This window comes from Hemibagrus wyckioides, linkage group LG22 (genome assembly GCF_019097595.1).
Source record: "Hemibagrus wyckioides isolate EC202008001 linkage group LG22, SWU_Hwy_1.0, whole genome shotgun sequence".
Lineage (NCBI taxonomy): Eukaryota > Metazoa > Chordata > Actinopteri > Siluriformes > Bagridae > Hemibagrus > Hemibagrus wyckioides.
The window spans coordinates 8,541,946-8,556,067 of record NC_080731.1 but is presented as its reverse complement, the minus strand read 5'-3'; the positions used below and the strand labels follow the sequence as shown (position 1 = coordinate 8,556,067).

Sequence of the window (14,122 nt, the reverse complement as noted above, 5' to 3'; positions counted from 1 at the left end):
ATTACATTTATTTTTCTCAGACTCTGTACTCACAGTGTGATCTTTAGCTTGGAGATTTTAGCACTTGTGACTCACTTTCTGTGGTCAGGCATGGATCCACATATTCGAAAGGTCTGTCACTTCAGTGGATAATCTGACTTGTACTTGTAGTTTTATAGTGCTGCTGTAATCCTAAAGAAGGTTCTGTGCTCTCACACTATTCATCACCTAAAAGAGGACAAATTTGCTATGTGTTTCCGCAAGTGCTCATCTCAGGGAGCTTTTCTTGGCCACGGTGACCTTTGGCTTCCTGATTGGGGATCTAAATAAAAGAAAAAGATGTAATCTTTCCTCTGACAGTTCCTGAGTATTTGGGGCTGTTTCGATTGTGCCAAACTGGATCTGGGACTGTGCTCGCCTCCCAGTTTCTTTAAAAATGTCCCAAAGAATAGCCCTCAGGTTATTACTTTAACAGTGATACCTCATGTTGATGTGAGTCGGAATCAGCCATTGCTATAAATATATTTACTTTTAAGGAAACTTGTAAGATTTATTACAGTTGTATTATTTGCTTAAGTTCATATTGTAATTAATGGAAATCGTTATGTGTCGTTTTCTTGTTCAGCCAGTTGTCAGGCAACATCACAGTTTGTGGTATCTGTCAAATAAGATAAGATGTAAAGGAAGTTGGGGAAGCGTATGCAGGCTGTAATGTGCAGACCGCTTAATGTCTCAGCAGATTAGTGCCGAAGATATGGAAATATAACTGTTTTAAATGAACAAGCTATGTGAGACTGTATTGTGAACGATTTCTCATCATTTCTATTTAAAGCTCTTTGTGGTTGTTCTTTGAAATTTGCCTTCACCCTATTGAGACCAGTACTGCAGTTTCTCCTGAAAATTGACAGTGTGAGACACCAGGCAAGGTTGTTGCTTGTTTGCACTGAAAATCTTGGATTTGCAGTGATTAACACACGAATACACTCCCTCTGTTGAGAAAATGGGTCATTCAAGTCCCTGCAAGTGGTACTGTCGGTACCTCGCCCTGTGCGTCAGCTCAGAAGGTTTTCTTAAGTGATTACCTGTCAAAGCACTTGTATTCTCAAGGTATCATGCCTAGCATAGACAACATAACCTAGCAGACCTAATTCTTTTTGTCTAACTGAGATTCTCTCACGCTGGATAAGTTCAGAAAGCATTCATTTCCCTCTATTTCTAGAATCTGACCTGGCCTGCTTCTTTTTCTGAACAATGCACATTAACCACAGGAGGATGGTATGCCACTAAATTTCAGGGTTTTTCTGAGGAAGCCAGTTTCAGGATGTCAACTTCAGTGCATAGATCTGATGAAGGCAGCTAGAAGGTAAACCACTCTGAAGTATTTTGATGAAAAAATGTAATTATTTCTGTTAATGCTGTATTTATTATTGTTTCATTTTTAGTAGTAATAGCAGTTGTAGCTTTAACGTTGTTGTTATTATTACGCCATAATACTATTGAATTAGGAAGAAGAACTGAGGGCATGAAGCCTTTACTATTACAGCACAGTGGAATTCTTTTCTTCACATATCCTATCCTTGGAGGTTGGGGTCAGAGCGCAGGGGCAGCTATGATACAGCACCCCTGGAGTAGTGAGGGTTAAGGGCCTTGCTCAGTTGCCTAACAGTGGAGCTTGGTGGTGCTGGGGCTTGAACCCCGGATCCTCCGATCAACAACCCAGAGCCTTAACCACTTGACACCACTGCCCCACTAATTATCTAATCTGATTGGGCAGAAGTTGTTGGTAAATTTGAAAAAACAGCATCTCGGAGAGTAGTGCTGCAAGTCAAATGCCTGGTATATGCTAAACCTATACAGGAAGTCATCTGACAGAAATCTCGATGCCATCAGTGATTAGGAGCCAAGGGAACATAATTGCCCATGCTCTGAGGGTGTGAGGGATGGTAAACTTTGCCCACTATCCATGGGCATCTGTGCGTTCATGTATATGAAAGAAGATCAGTGACTTCTCAAAATCTTGAAAGATGCATGTGTTAAGTCATTTTTTTCTTTCTCGCTCCCTCTTATAGATGGATGAATGTGTGTATGTAAACTTAATGCTGAGATATTCTGTGTGTAAATGTTAACCTAGGTTTTGACCCAGCCTAAACATTTAAACTCTAAAGAGACTAACTTTGCCAACATATCCTTTCTAGATGTAAACAAAACATTAGGAGAAAGAACAGAGTGGGAAGAAAGAACATATGATCATGATCGTTTTTCCCCTCTGACAGTTTTGTTAAATACAGCTAACTTCTCTTGCTGTAGGTCTAAACATCAGTGTAGTACAAACAGCACAGCTGTCTCTTGTTATTAGAGTGAATAGAACTAATGATTGAACTGTTTCGTCACCAAGTCAGTGCCAGACATTAGTGATCACTCTCTTGCTGGGTTTTATTTACGTTGACATTTTGGAAAGCGCTTAGATCTGCATATCACTGCTGCTATAGTGTCCAGAGATTTTTTTTTTTTTTTTTTTTGCTGTTGCTTAGGCAACTTTATCATTAGGTCTGTAGCTCGGACCTCTGCAGTGCGGTTATGCAGGTTGTTCACATGACCTTACCATGCCCGAGTTCGACAGTGATGCTAAACAGATGCTCTGGAGGGTCTTGATGCTAGCTGTTACTGACATGGTTTCAACTTGTGAAAAAAAAGGAAAGAAAATGAACTCTCAGCTAGCCAGTCACCTCCTCAGAGACAAATTTTCCCAGCAATGGGGAACAGATACATTGTCGGGGGTTTTATGTAAAAACCCATGTCTGAGTTACCAAGGTTCCTGTCTCTCTAACAGATACTGGAGCGATAGTGTTTAATGCATGTTTGAAGTTTGTTTTGGTTGGTTGGTAAACATGTGGTACACGATATTTACTGTAACATTTTTTTTAATCTAAATTAAGTGACCTAATCTCCTCTAAGATTCATAATCTTGAGAAAATAAGCAGGGAATGTCTGACAGTGTTGTTAAATGTTATTAATAACAGTTTACTTGTTTCCTGTAACTGAGTTATAATTGATTTTTGCAACAGTGGTTTGCAAAAAACATTGCCAGGTCTGTCCCAGTCTTCATCTGTTTAATTTCAGTGTGTGCACTGTACAGTTTCCTGTTCTTGGCTGACAGGAGTGAAACCTGACGTCTTCTGCTGCTGTAGTGTGCCTCAAGCTTTGACATGTTTTGTGTTCAGACATGCTTTTCTTCTCACCACAGTTTTAAAGAGTGAATATCTGAGTTTCTGTAGACTTCCTGTCAGCTCGAACCAGTCTGACCATCACCTCTGAGCTTGCTCATCAACAGGGCATTTATGCTGAACCATTTATTTTTATTTTTTCCACACCATTCTGTGTAGACTTTAGAAAATGTTCACAGGAGATCAGCAATTTCTGAAATAAACAAACCAGCCCGTCTGGTGCCAGCTACCATGCTACGATTAAAGTCACTGACATTACAGTTTATTCTCATGTCTGGTGTGAAGATTAACATGGCCTTTATCTGGATGAGGTTATTGCACTACAGATGGATTTATTTGATAATTGCATGAATGAGCAGGTGTTTCTTTAAAATACAGTTCTTCTGCCTCGAAAGATATATTAGAAATGATAAATATCTGACGTTATATTTAGGAGCCTTGCAGCTATTTTTCAGCTTAGCTCTGCTTGGCGTAGGATTAAAGGAGGATTAAAGCACTTTATCATCCCTCTTATTTGATTTTAAAGAAGATTTAGCGAAGGAGAATGTTGTGCCAGGTTTTGAGGAAGTTATGGATAATAGTCATGCGCTCCTGATTAAGTTATCATGTTACAGCCCTCAGTCATGACCATGTGAGTAATTAGGCTATTTTGCTATTTTTGTCCCGGTGGGACAAATTTCTATTATGTTCTTCTTTTAACTAATGCAGTGCTAATGCATTGCATTACTAGTGTGTGTTATCTGCACTGCAGAAAAGGAGGTACTTTCACATTCATTTGGTTTGCTTTTGTATCCGAATGCTACTCGCTCCCTTCAAGTGTTTATTTTTGCTTCAATAGCTTCACTTCACTTTTCACCAGCTCCGTCAAAGAACGTTCTCATGTACACATGAATCTTCTGAGAAATATCAGAGGCAAATTCTCCCAACAAAGTGGCTGTAAATTTCCAGAAGGATGACAGTCATCCCGCTGTGCTGTCAGGGGAGCCATCAGTACGTGCAGAATCTCTCAAGTGTACACCAAAAGTGAGCGTGACTATTTTTAGCATCGACAAGTATTCAGGCAGATAAATTTGTGAGCATCATTGTGGTGTAACTTTTGCACATATGGGAAACAGATTAAACAGTGTTCTTTAGCAGATATTTGTGAGTGGTAGGTGGGATCACTTTAACTCGCCTGTCAGCGCAAGATGGATGGCTTACCCACACGGTGGGGAATGATGCATGAGCGAAAGTTGCAGGGATTTTTTTTCCCCCCCTTCTTCATCATCATCATGTTTAGGTCGGCGCTTGTATAAAGTGAATCTGATAAATCAGGTCATGACAGATTACATAGTGAGATGAGGTATTATTAGAAACTTGTGTATCATACATCATTCTTAAAACCATAAATAAATGAAATAATTAGTAAATAAATATGCACGGGTTTGTATCTCTGTTGACTTGACATACTAAGAAATTTAATTTACCCATCATTAAACTACTGCGTTTACATTCGGATATTAATTCGTCCGTCATTAAGATTGTAGTCACTGATATTGAGCTAGATTATATATTTATTATTCCACACAAAAACTATAAAAAAATTCATGCAGGAATATACAGTAACCTACATGAGGCTTATGTTCATGTGAAGTGAAAATGAAATGTATAAGAATGTGACCGTAAAGAGCAGTTAGTAATATTCGACAAGACCAGGACAATATTTGGAGTGACCATAGTTTGGTTTTTAAATTGGATCAGTGGTCTTAGGTACACCCTCATGCAGTTTTATAAGAAAATTAGGTAGTAAGTTTTTCCAGGCTTCTTGGTGAACCTGCCACAGTCCTTCTGCAGACTTTTGGCGATCACCCTGGCTTCTTTTCCCTCACCAGACATGCCGTGTCTCCATTATGGTTTTATTTGAAAAGTGGCCTATTACTTAGTACGTTGCTCTGCAAAATATAAAATATGCTTTTTTTAATACAGGAAACATGATGCAGAAGACAAATACCCTTCCCAAGACTTTACTGTACTGTACAATATTGTGTACATGTATAGATTTCTGATATTATTAATAATACCAATATATGTATAGCAGAATATTAATAGAATTTATGTCCCATTCTTATTAGGGGAAAAACAGGGAATAGATGTTAAATTTCATGTTGTACAATAATTTTTTAAATCTATATTAAATGGTCGGCTGTGAAGACCTGCGATGGGAAACTTGCATAAAAAGGGTCTGTTCAGTGTTGTGTAGCACGTAGTGTTGACATCTGCTGCAGAGAGAGCCGCATGTCGAAGGCGATTACCTCACTTAAGGAAGATCCTTCAGGAAGGCTCGATGGGGCCTTTTTTCTGTCTCGCGAGGCATTCCTATGGAGATATGGAAACTGCCAGCCTGCGTTCTCTCCAGGGGTTAGCCATTTTGTTGTTATTGAGTGGACACCTTACTTACAGACAGCTAGACACTTACCTACATTTTCCAAGCATGATCATTTCATCATTTCACATCTGTGCTTCATGTATGTTTTACCCTGCTGCAAATAAGAACATTAAACATGCTGACATTCACAGTTTCCTCATAATCAGCTGCTGTGGAAAGCTGCCGGTGTTTACGGAAACACAAAATATTTGGGAAGTGTTAATGGGAAGTAAATGCAAATGAGATGTGGTCATAACATTTATTAGTATTAACTAGCCCACTAGGCAAGGAAAAGATTCCGTGTACACCAGGTCCATGTTGTGGTTCCTTAAATTCTGTTCGACTAGGCTCCAAACTGGTTAGATAGTTAGCTACCTAGATAGATCGTTAAGTCGATTAATGCAGAGTAAGAGAAATGAACATGTGGAGGATGTACAGGCACGATTTGAGACTTGCTAGTGACCTTTTTTTTTTTGTTTGCTTGCTTGGTTTTGCCGATCTGTGTATACTGATAACTCTGTCCAGTAAAATTGTTCTACCTTCATCCAGATGGTACCCCAGTCTTTGTATGTAGTGCATCAGTCAGGATTTGGTAGTAGTAGCAATTGGCCTGGTCTTATTTTCTTACCTGTCCTGTTTCTGTGATCCTGTGCCCACTGTAGCCTCAGATTCCTATTCCTAAACTTGATTTGGTCTTCCGGTCTTTCTGATGTTGTAGCCCATCCACCTCAAGGTCTTCTGAGATGCTTTTCTGCTTCCGCATGGGTGTATAGAGTTGTCTCAGCTCAAACCTGACTGTAATGTCCCTACAACAAGGCATTTATACCATAACATTTGCCACACAACAGATGATTTTTTTTTGTCAGTGATGTGAAGAATTCTAGTCATCTTTAAATAGTCTGAGGTCATTAGTAATGCAACTGCAAATGTCTGTAGGAGTAGTTTCACCAAAACCCTAGAGGCAGGGAGGGGAGCACAGTGCAAGGAGCCCATCCAGTATGACTGATGATATCATGGGTCAGAGAGAGAGAGAGAGAGAGAGAGAGGGTGAGATCCATGTGTATCTTTATCTTAGGCATGGGGTTTCTTTTATTGTAGCATTCATGGATGTTGGCGATTAAAATTTTGGATTCTATTCGGAGTAGAAGAACTAATTTGCTGGGTTGAAATAGTTAGCCAGGTTCAGGCTTCATGGCAAAGCAGTGTTAGAAATCACATACTGTAAAATCTTTCAGAAAGGAAAGTCTGATTCTGAATGTGGTGTTTTGGTCAACTACAAAACCTGGTTCTTCTGCTGCCAGGCCTCATGTGAAGCTCAGCCTTAAACCTGCCTGGCAAAACACTCCAGGTTTAGTCCTGCAGGTGCTCCAGTGCTGCATTACCCATAAAGCCAGGAAAACCCACACCCAGCAATCAAAACCTGAAGGTGGATTCAGGACATTATTGCTGGAATGAGGGCAGCTGCATTTTTCCAGTACTTTATGTGCAAAGTGTAACTGATGAAGTTGGTATAATAATTATAATTATAATGTACTCGTCTTGCTGTTAGACCTAGGACAGAAAATCTTCATAATTGTAAGCCCTGTTTTGCAAGAATGGCTTCTCTAGCATCAGATCTCATGGGCAGGATCTCTCAAGTTCTTTATAAAGTCTCAGCATCTGTCTCTCACTTAACAAGCTAATGCTACCTCGTTATGCACAATTGTGCTGACTGTTAATGAGGCTGCTAGAAAGTCAGCACTCTTCTGGGTTGCTGGGCTTCAAGGATACATTAGTGGGTCGGGTGAGGAGTTTTATTGTTTAACTATATTATCCTCAGAGACCGTCATATGCTTCGGCACAAGGTCCTATATGATGTGATACAGACACACACACACACACACACAAGGGCAACAGTGAGATGAGTGTGAAATATTTTTTTACTGCTCTCAGTGTGGATAAAATATAACTGTATTCTTAACTGGCCTACCAGATAGGTAAAAACTCCAATGTGTTCCCCAGACCAGGTTTTAGTTGCCAGGAAACTGTAGCAACTAGGCAAAAACATACTGTACAGTGCGTCTCTAGTTAGTACCTTATTACAGACTGAAGGAAATGAATGGGTTTATGATCTTCAAGCAGATGAGGTTTACACCCCAAGTAAAACGTTGTTGGCCAATGTTCTGGTGTTCTGTAAAAGATATTATTCTGGTTTGTATCATTTTTTTCTATATATGTTTAACCGTGAGGTTAACGCTGTACTTTTTTGTTTATATATATGTATATAGCTGCTTACTCCGTAAACCGTGCATACTAGCTAGTTCACCTGGTAAAAACCTAGTTGGATCGAACCACATGGGCCAGCCTTCACTCCCCACATGCATCATTGAACCTTGGCCGCCCATGACCCTGTCTCCGGTTCATCAGTGTTCCTTCCTTGGACCACTTTTGATAGATACTGACCACTGCAGACCGGGAACACCCCACAAGAGCTGCAGTTTTGGAGATGCTCTGATCCAGTCGTCTAGCCATCACAATTTAAGCCTTTGTCAAACTCGCTCAAAAATCCTTACGCTTGTCCATTTTTCCTGCTTCAAACACATCAACTTTGAGGACAAAATGTTCACTTGCTGCCTAATATATCCCACCCACTAACAGGTGCCATGATGAGGAGATCATCAGTGTTATTCACGGCGCCTGTAAGTGGTCATAATGTTATGCCTGATCCGTGTAGTTTCAGTACTGGGGTTCGTTGTATAACCGGGAAGCGAATTAAGTTCACAAACTGCTGCATACTGAATGAAAATGAAATTCAATAAAGCAATAGGGCAACTATGAATTAAAAACATTAATAGCTTGTACACACAATCTGTGTATGATTTGTCGACCTCTGTGCTGTTATAATTTACTGTACTTTGGGAATCCTGGTTTTTGTTACTGTGGTGATGAAGTTAAGGAGTCTAATCTACACAAACATGAAGTCATTTGATATGTCTTTGTGTACAGAGAGCACTAGCAGGGAGCAGAGTCCCTAGGGTGGCTGTCTTATTTACTGTTTTATCACACAAATAGTAATTTGCCCTCATTGTCCTACGACAGTAAGCCCTCTCTCAAATCAATTCTCTACTCCTCACCCTCCCCTTTTCTGAGAGAGTTAATGAAGCATGTGGTGCTTTGTCTACAGAAAGAGCTTTAGAAGAGTGGGAAGAAAATTCACAGCACAGTGATTTACAGAGAACTTGACCCTGGAGCATATGGACTCCATCCACGGGTGAGCAGCGCCACTGGGACTGAAAATGCCCTGGCTTTCTTAAGCCACCTGTTGTCCCAAGACTCCTCACCTGTGGGACCATAGACAGACACGTGACAGCTGTGTGTGTGTGTGTGTGTGTGTGTGTGTGTGTGTGTGGGAGGGGAGTTGGACTGTGGAATGGTGGAAGCTGGGAGTGGGATTTTCCAGGCATAGTATAAAGCCTCTGAGTTTTAGTGAATTGTCCTGCTATAACAAGAAGTTTGAGTTCTTGTCTCTCAATGGTCTCTTTAGTTTACAAAGTAGAGCACAGTCAGAAGTTTCCATAATTCACAAACACTTTACGGTCATTCTGGATCTACCGAGGAAGTAAAATTGTCCTGTGGAAAATATGTCAGTGTTTCCTCACCTGTTAGTCCATTGACTGTCTGACAAAATGAAGTATGTTGTTTCTGTCCACTTCTGGGTCATTTGTTTGTGTTTCACACTGCATGTAACTAATCAAACCTAAACACAAACAAAAATTTCATGTGTGGGCAAAAAAGAGCTGAAATCGTGCTCTGGTCATTAGGAGAGTGTTATGATTTTACATTTTCTCAGTAACCTCATCTGATAAATTTTGACTTCAGGTCGGATTTTGAAATTTTTTTGCATGATTTTTGTGCATCGAAAATTTTTTTGCATGATTTTTGTGCTTCGAAAATCACAGCAAAGTAAGTGAGCATAAAGAACTGAGAATCTGGGTTAAATAAATCGATGAATAATAATCTAAACAACTACCAACAGCCTTTTATTGTTGTTGACTTAACCACCGGTAAGAGAAGGTCACCTACAGAAAGACATGCCATGTTATTTATTTGTTGGTAGAAGCTGTGTAGGGATGTGCGTTTGGATCATTTCCACAGCTCAGATAGCTGCTTGACAGATAAATGTGGGCACCAAGGATCTGATCACAGAACCAACAGAAGCAAAATGTTTTACTTTTCTTTAACACAGCCTGTGATGCTTTTGTGTTTGTGATAAAATTAACCACTGAAAAGAACTTTAAAAGCTCATTAAAGCATTATAACTTACTCAATTTAACCACAGAAAGCTGCAGTATTGTAAGACAAATAAATTGTACACAGTGCAATACAGAGATTGTGCACATGCATTATATTGGCAAAGGTTTTGGGACACCCCTCCAAATCATTGAATACAGGAGTTCCAATCACTTCCATCAAGCAGCTAGGCATGCCGACTGCTTCTTCAAATATTCGTGAAAGAATGGGTCGCTCTCAGGAACTCAGTGAATTCAAGCATGGTACCGCGATAGTCCATTCATGAAATTTCCCCTCACTACTAAATATTCCACAGTCAGCTGTAAGTGGTAGCAATTGGGAACAACAGCAACTCGCCCACAAAGTGGTAGGCCACGTAAAATCAAAGAGCAGGGTCATCACATGCTGAGTGCAGAAGTTGAGAGTCAATAGCTACAGACCTCCAATCTTCGTGTGGCCTTCAGATTAGCTCAAGAACAGCACATAGAGAGCTTCATGGAACGGTATTCATTTATTGGCAAAACACGGAAACGATGCACCAGGATCCAGTGACTGAATAATGTATACAGGATGAAATGAGTCGCAGTAAAAAATGAAAAGATTACTCTGCACACTAATTAAAGGTTGTGGCTCCATGTATGAATTGAAGCATTGAACTTCAGCTGACGTTATTATGTATTTGACGAAGTATCCTGGACACCACGCTAAGCAAAGCAAAGAGTAAATCTGTGAAAGGTAAACAAAAGAAGTTTGGAAATCACAGATGCATGTGCAACAGTTTCGCAAGACCTTTTTTGTGAAGACAAATTAAACAGTTGACTTACTGCAGTTTTTATTTTATTTTATTTTTTACCTATGCTGTAGAAAAAGAGATTTTATTCCCCACTACGTTGTCTAGATCCGCAATTATTATAGCCTGACGATAAGCCGAGCTAGACAAACACAAATGTGTCTTGACAGAGTAGGAACAAAACAAGACCACACACAGCACTCACACTCACTGTCTATCAAGGTTTTTGATATTCTTAATTGCTGCTACACTGTCTAGTAGTGTACAGTTTATAGTCCATTTTTGCTGACTCCGTTGTCTTGTGTATCTTTTATTCTGTTCTCCCGCACTCTTTGACCTCACACTGTCCTTTATTACACTTTATATGCCCTGCTACTTAAATAATGATTAAATGGAAACAGTGATGGAAGTTTTAGACATGACGATATGAAATGTCGTCAAGAAACGTGTCCGCTTTAAAATCTACAAAAAATATCGCTGTATCTTAGTATTTCTTTTATGAGGTCCTGTACGAAATGTACTATCCTATTGTCTGACTTTGGAGAAGAGCAAAACAAAAAAAAAAACAAACATTTCTTTGATTCATCTTATCTTCCCTCATCCATGTTTGCCAGACAGATAAAGCCAGGCTAGCCTTCCACTGATGGAATATCTCCACTCTTGAAAAACATGAACCGAGGCTTAAATTGTGAAATTAGAAGGATGGCTTGTTTATCAGGGCTACTTTGCTGTGCAAGAATTCAATAAGTATTTCCACTGGTGCACAACACGGCACATGCAGATGTGGTTAATATAATTACTTAGAATGAGACCGACTTGAGAAACAAACAGCTTAGTTACAGCTGATACAGCTTCACTTCTGCAAGCATTACTGACGAACCTACAGTGCTTCTCACCTGGTTACACATCACTAAACCTTCTTCCAATCTAGGTCAAGGCCAAGGCTGTTGGTGCTTTTAGCTGGGCAACAACACTGTGAACATCCTGCTTTTGGATCAAAGCAAATCTACTTTCACGAGACACTTCATGTGATTTCAGGTCCTGGTTTTTCTCTTTTTATTCCTGTAAATTGCTTTTATGGGTATGCCCAGGTCTCTTGTAAATTCCTAAAGTTGGTGACTTCCTTTTCTAGAAAACATTTCCCTTATATGGTTTGGAGAGTTTCCTCTTCTGGCACTTTCTCGTCAAGTGCTGCTTTCTTGTCTAGTCTAGTTATGATCAGTAATAACTTAATGCAATCTTCAGAGTGGACTCTTCTGTCTGCCTGAGTGAATGACACGCCGATCTAAAGGATTATTTTAAGATGTGATATCTAGTGATGCTTTCACACATTAGTCCAAAACAGAGTGCAACATAGACTCCACTAACACGGTCAGTGCTGTGTGTACAGATACGGCCGAAACCAAGGCACGGCGTTTGGAGAGAATAATGAACATGCAGCTGTGAGCGTGCTCTCCTCTGCCTGCTCTGTCACCTCTGACACATTTCTGTTTGCAGTGCAAGATGGAGACCCTTTTACTGCAGAGCAAAACTTTGCAGAGTAACTGCCTAGCCTGGGTGCTAGACACTCTCTCTCTCTCTCTCTCTCTCTCTCTGTTGTATCTGCACTCTCTCAGTGAGTTGATTAGCTGCTCACTGTAGCATGCAGAGATAAGTATATCTCCTGAGGGGTAATGATACAAATGTGCAGAGCAGTTTGGCTTGTGTTGCTGTGGCCTCTACATTATCAAAAGGCTAACATAATTATATATGCAGTTTCTGTAAATGGGGCACAAGTTTAAAGGCACAACAAATTGAATTTGTGCATGAAGACCATCTAGCAAAGCTAGCTTTGTTTAGTCAAGCCTTGCATGCACAGCAGTGCTCAAATCTGATTGTTTCTGTTATGTTTATCTCATTAAAAAATGTATCACTTCCTTATTTTTGATTTACTAGAGTGTGGCAGGTTGCTAATTGGTTGCTCCAAATTTATGATTAGCCATACGTTTTCCACTACAACAGCTTCTGTGCTGAACTACAAAGTGATGGCCTTCCCCGTAGATAATTCCATAATCCCATGTCCGCTTTATATCAGACCCCTATTTTAACCTGATCACGGACACCATTCGATATCGTGAAAAAGCAGCATTGTGGGTCCCCATTTTTCCCAGGTCTGTTTGACTGGCTCTCAATCAAAATACGTTCCCTATTCAGGTCAGCTAAGAGAGTTTGTTAGGCAACAAGCAAACCATTGTAGGCTCTGCTTTGTGGGTCTCACAGTGTGACTCAGCTTGGCGTTAATGAGAAATGGCTGGCAGGTCAGATGCTGCTACGGTTCATTCATCCCTCCTCGAATGGGCCAGACCTTGTGGAGGCATGGCTCCTTTTGCCACCGTTTGCCTGTTACTGGCATCACTGGGCTCTCTGTGTGAAAGCTTCACACTTCAGATGGTGGCAAGAAGCTCTGGTTTTTCTTTTTTTCTTCTTCCCTCCTTTCTCAGGGGATGCCCTGTCCTGCTTTTCCTTTTTTTTTATGTTGTGAATTGAACCCACTTAATGCTTGCAGTTGTTAACATGCTCATAAACTTAAAATTAGGCACTGAGCAGAGCTGCTTTCATGTCAATAAGCATAAAGAACCCCCCGCCCCCAAATAAGCCATATACGCTGAGAAAAACTTTTAATGGATGTCAGCATTCTGACTGCCTCTTAAAAGGTAACTGGACACCTGACCTTTACACCCATATGTGGTTCTTCCCCAAACTTTTGCCACAAAACTGTAAGCACACAATTGGGTAGGATGTCCTTGTATGCTAAAGCATTACAGTTTGTCTTCACTGTAACTAAGAGACCTAAGCAAAACAAGTTCCATGAAGACATAGCATTGCCACGGTTATAGATTAAAAGCTCAAGTGTCCTGCACAGAGCCCTGACCTCAACCCCACTGAATATCTTTGGGATGACCTGAAACTCTGACTAACCCCCAGGCCTTCTCACACAACATCTGTGCCTGACCTCACTAATGCTCTTGTAGCTAAATGGAGGTTAGAATGGAGGTTTTTATAACAGCAAAGGGGCAACCAAACTCTGTTACATATGCGTGTGATGGTCAGGCATTACATGACTTCGGGTATAAAGTGTATGGGATCTCTAAAGTGTTAGGAGCTTTACCTAGCTATTGTGTAGACTATTTGCTAGATAGCTAGTTTGGATAATGGTGGCCAATACACGCACTAGCTAATGTTACTCTTGTAACCTGTGAAATGAGGAAATAAAACTTCCCCACAGATTTTACACATCAATATTTTGTCATTTGATTATTTTTCTGTAATAAGTTTGTTCTTTTATTCCATAATGGATTGACCACCGGTCCTACTAAATTCTCAGATAGACTCCTGTCCTCCTAATAAGTATTTAAAAGAGACCCTATTCATGCTTTATAGTTAAAGAAATTGGTGAAGACTGGCTCAGGAATTAGA

At 40.2% G+C, this 14,122-nt stretch overlaps 1 protein-coding gene across 4 annotated transcripts in view; it reads left to right on the top strand.

Moving 5' to 3' along the window:
• Positions 1 to 14,122, top strand: part of bmp2k (BMP2 inducible kinase) — a 41,017-nt gene that overhangs the window by 7,608 nt on the left and 19,287 nt on the right. The gene's annotated exons all lie outside the window — the stretch shown is intronic.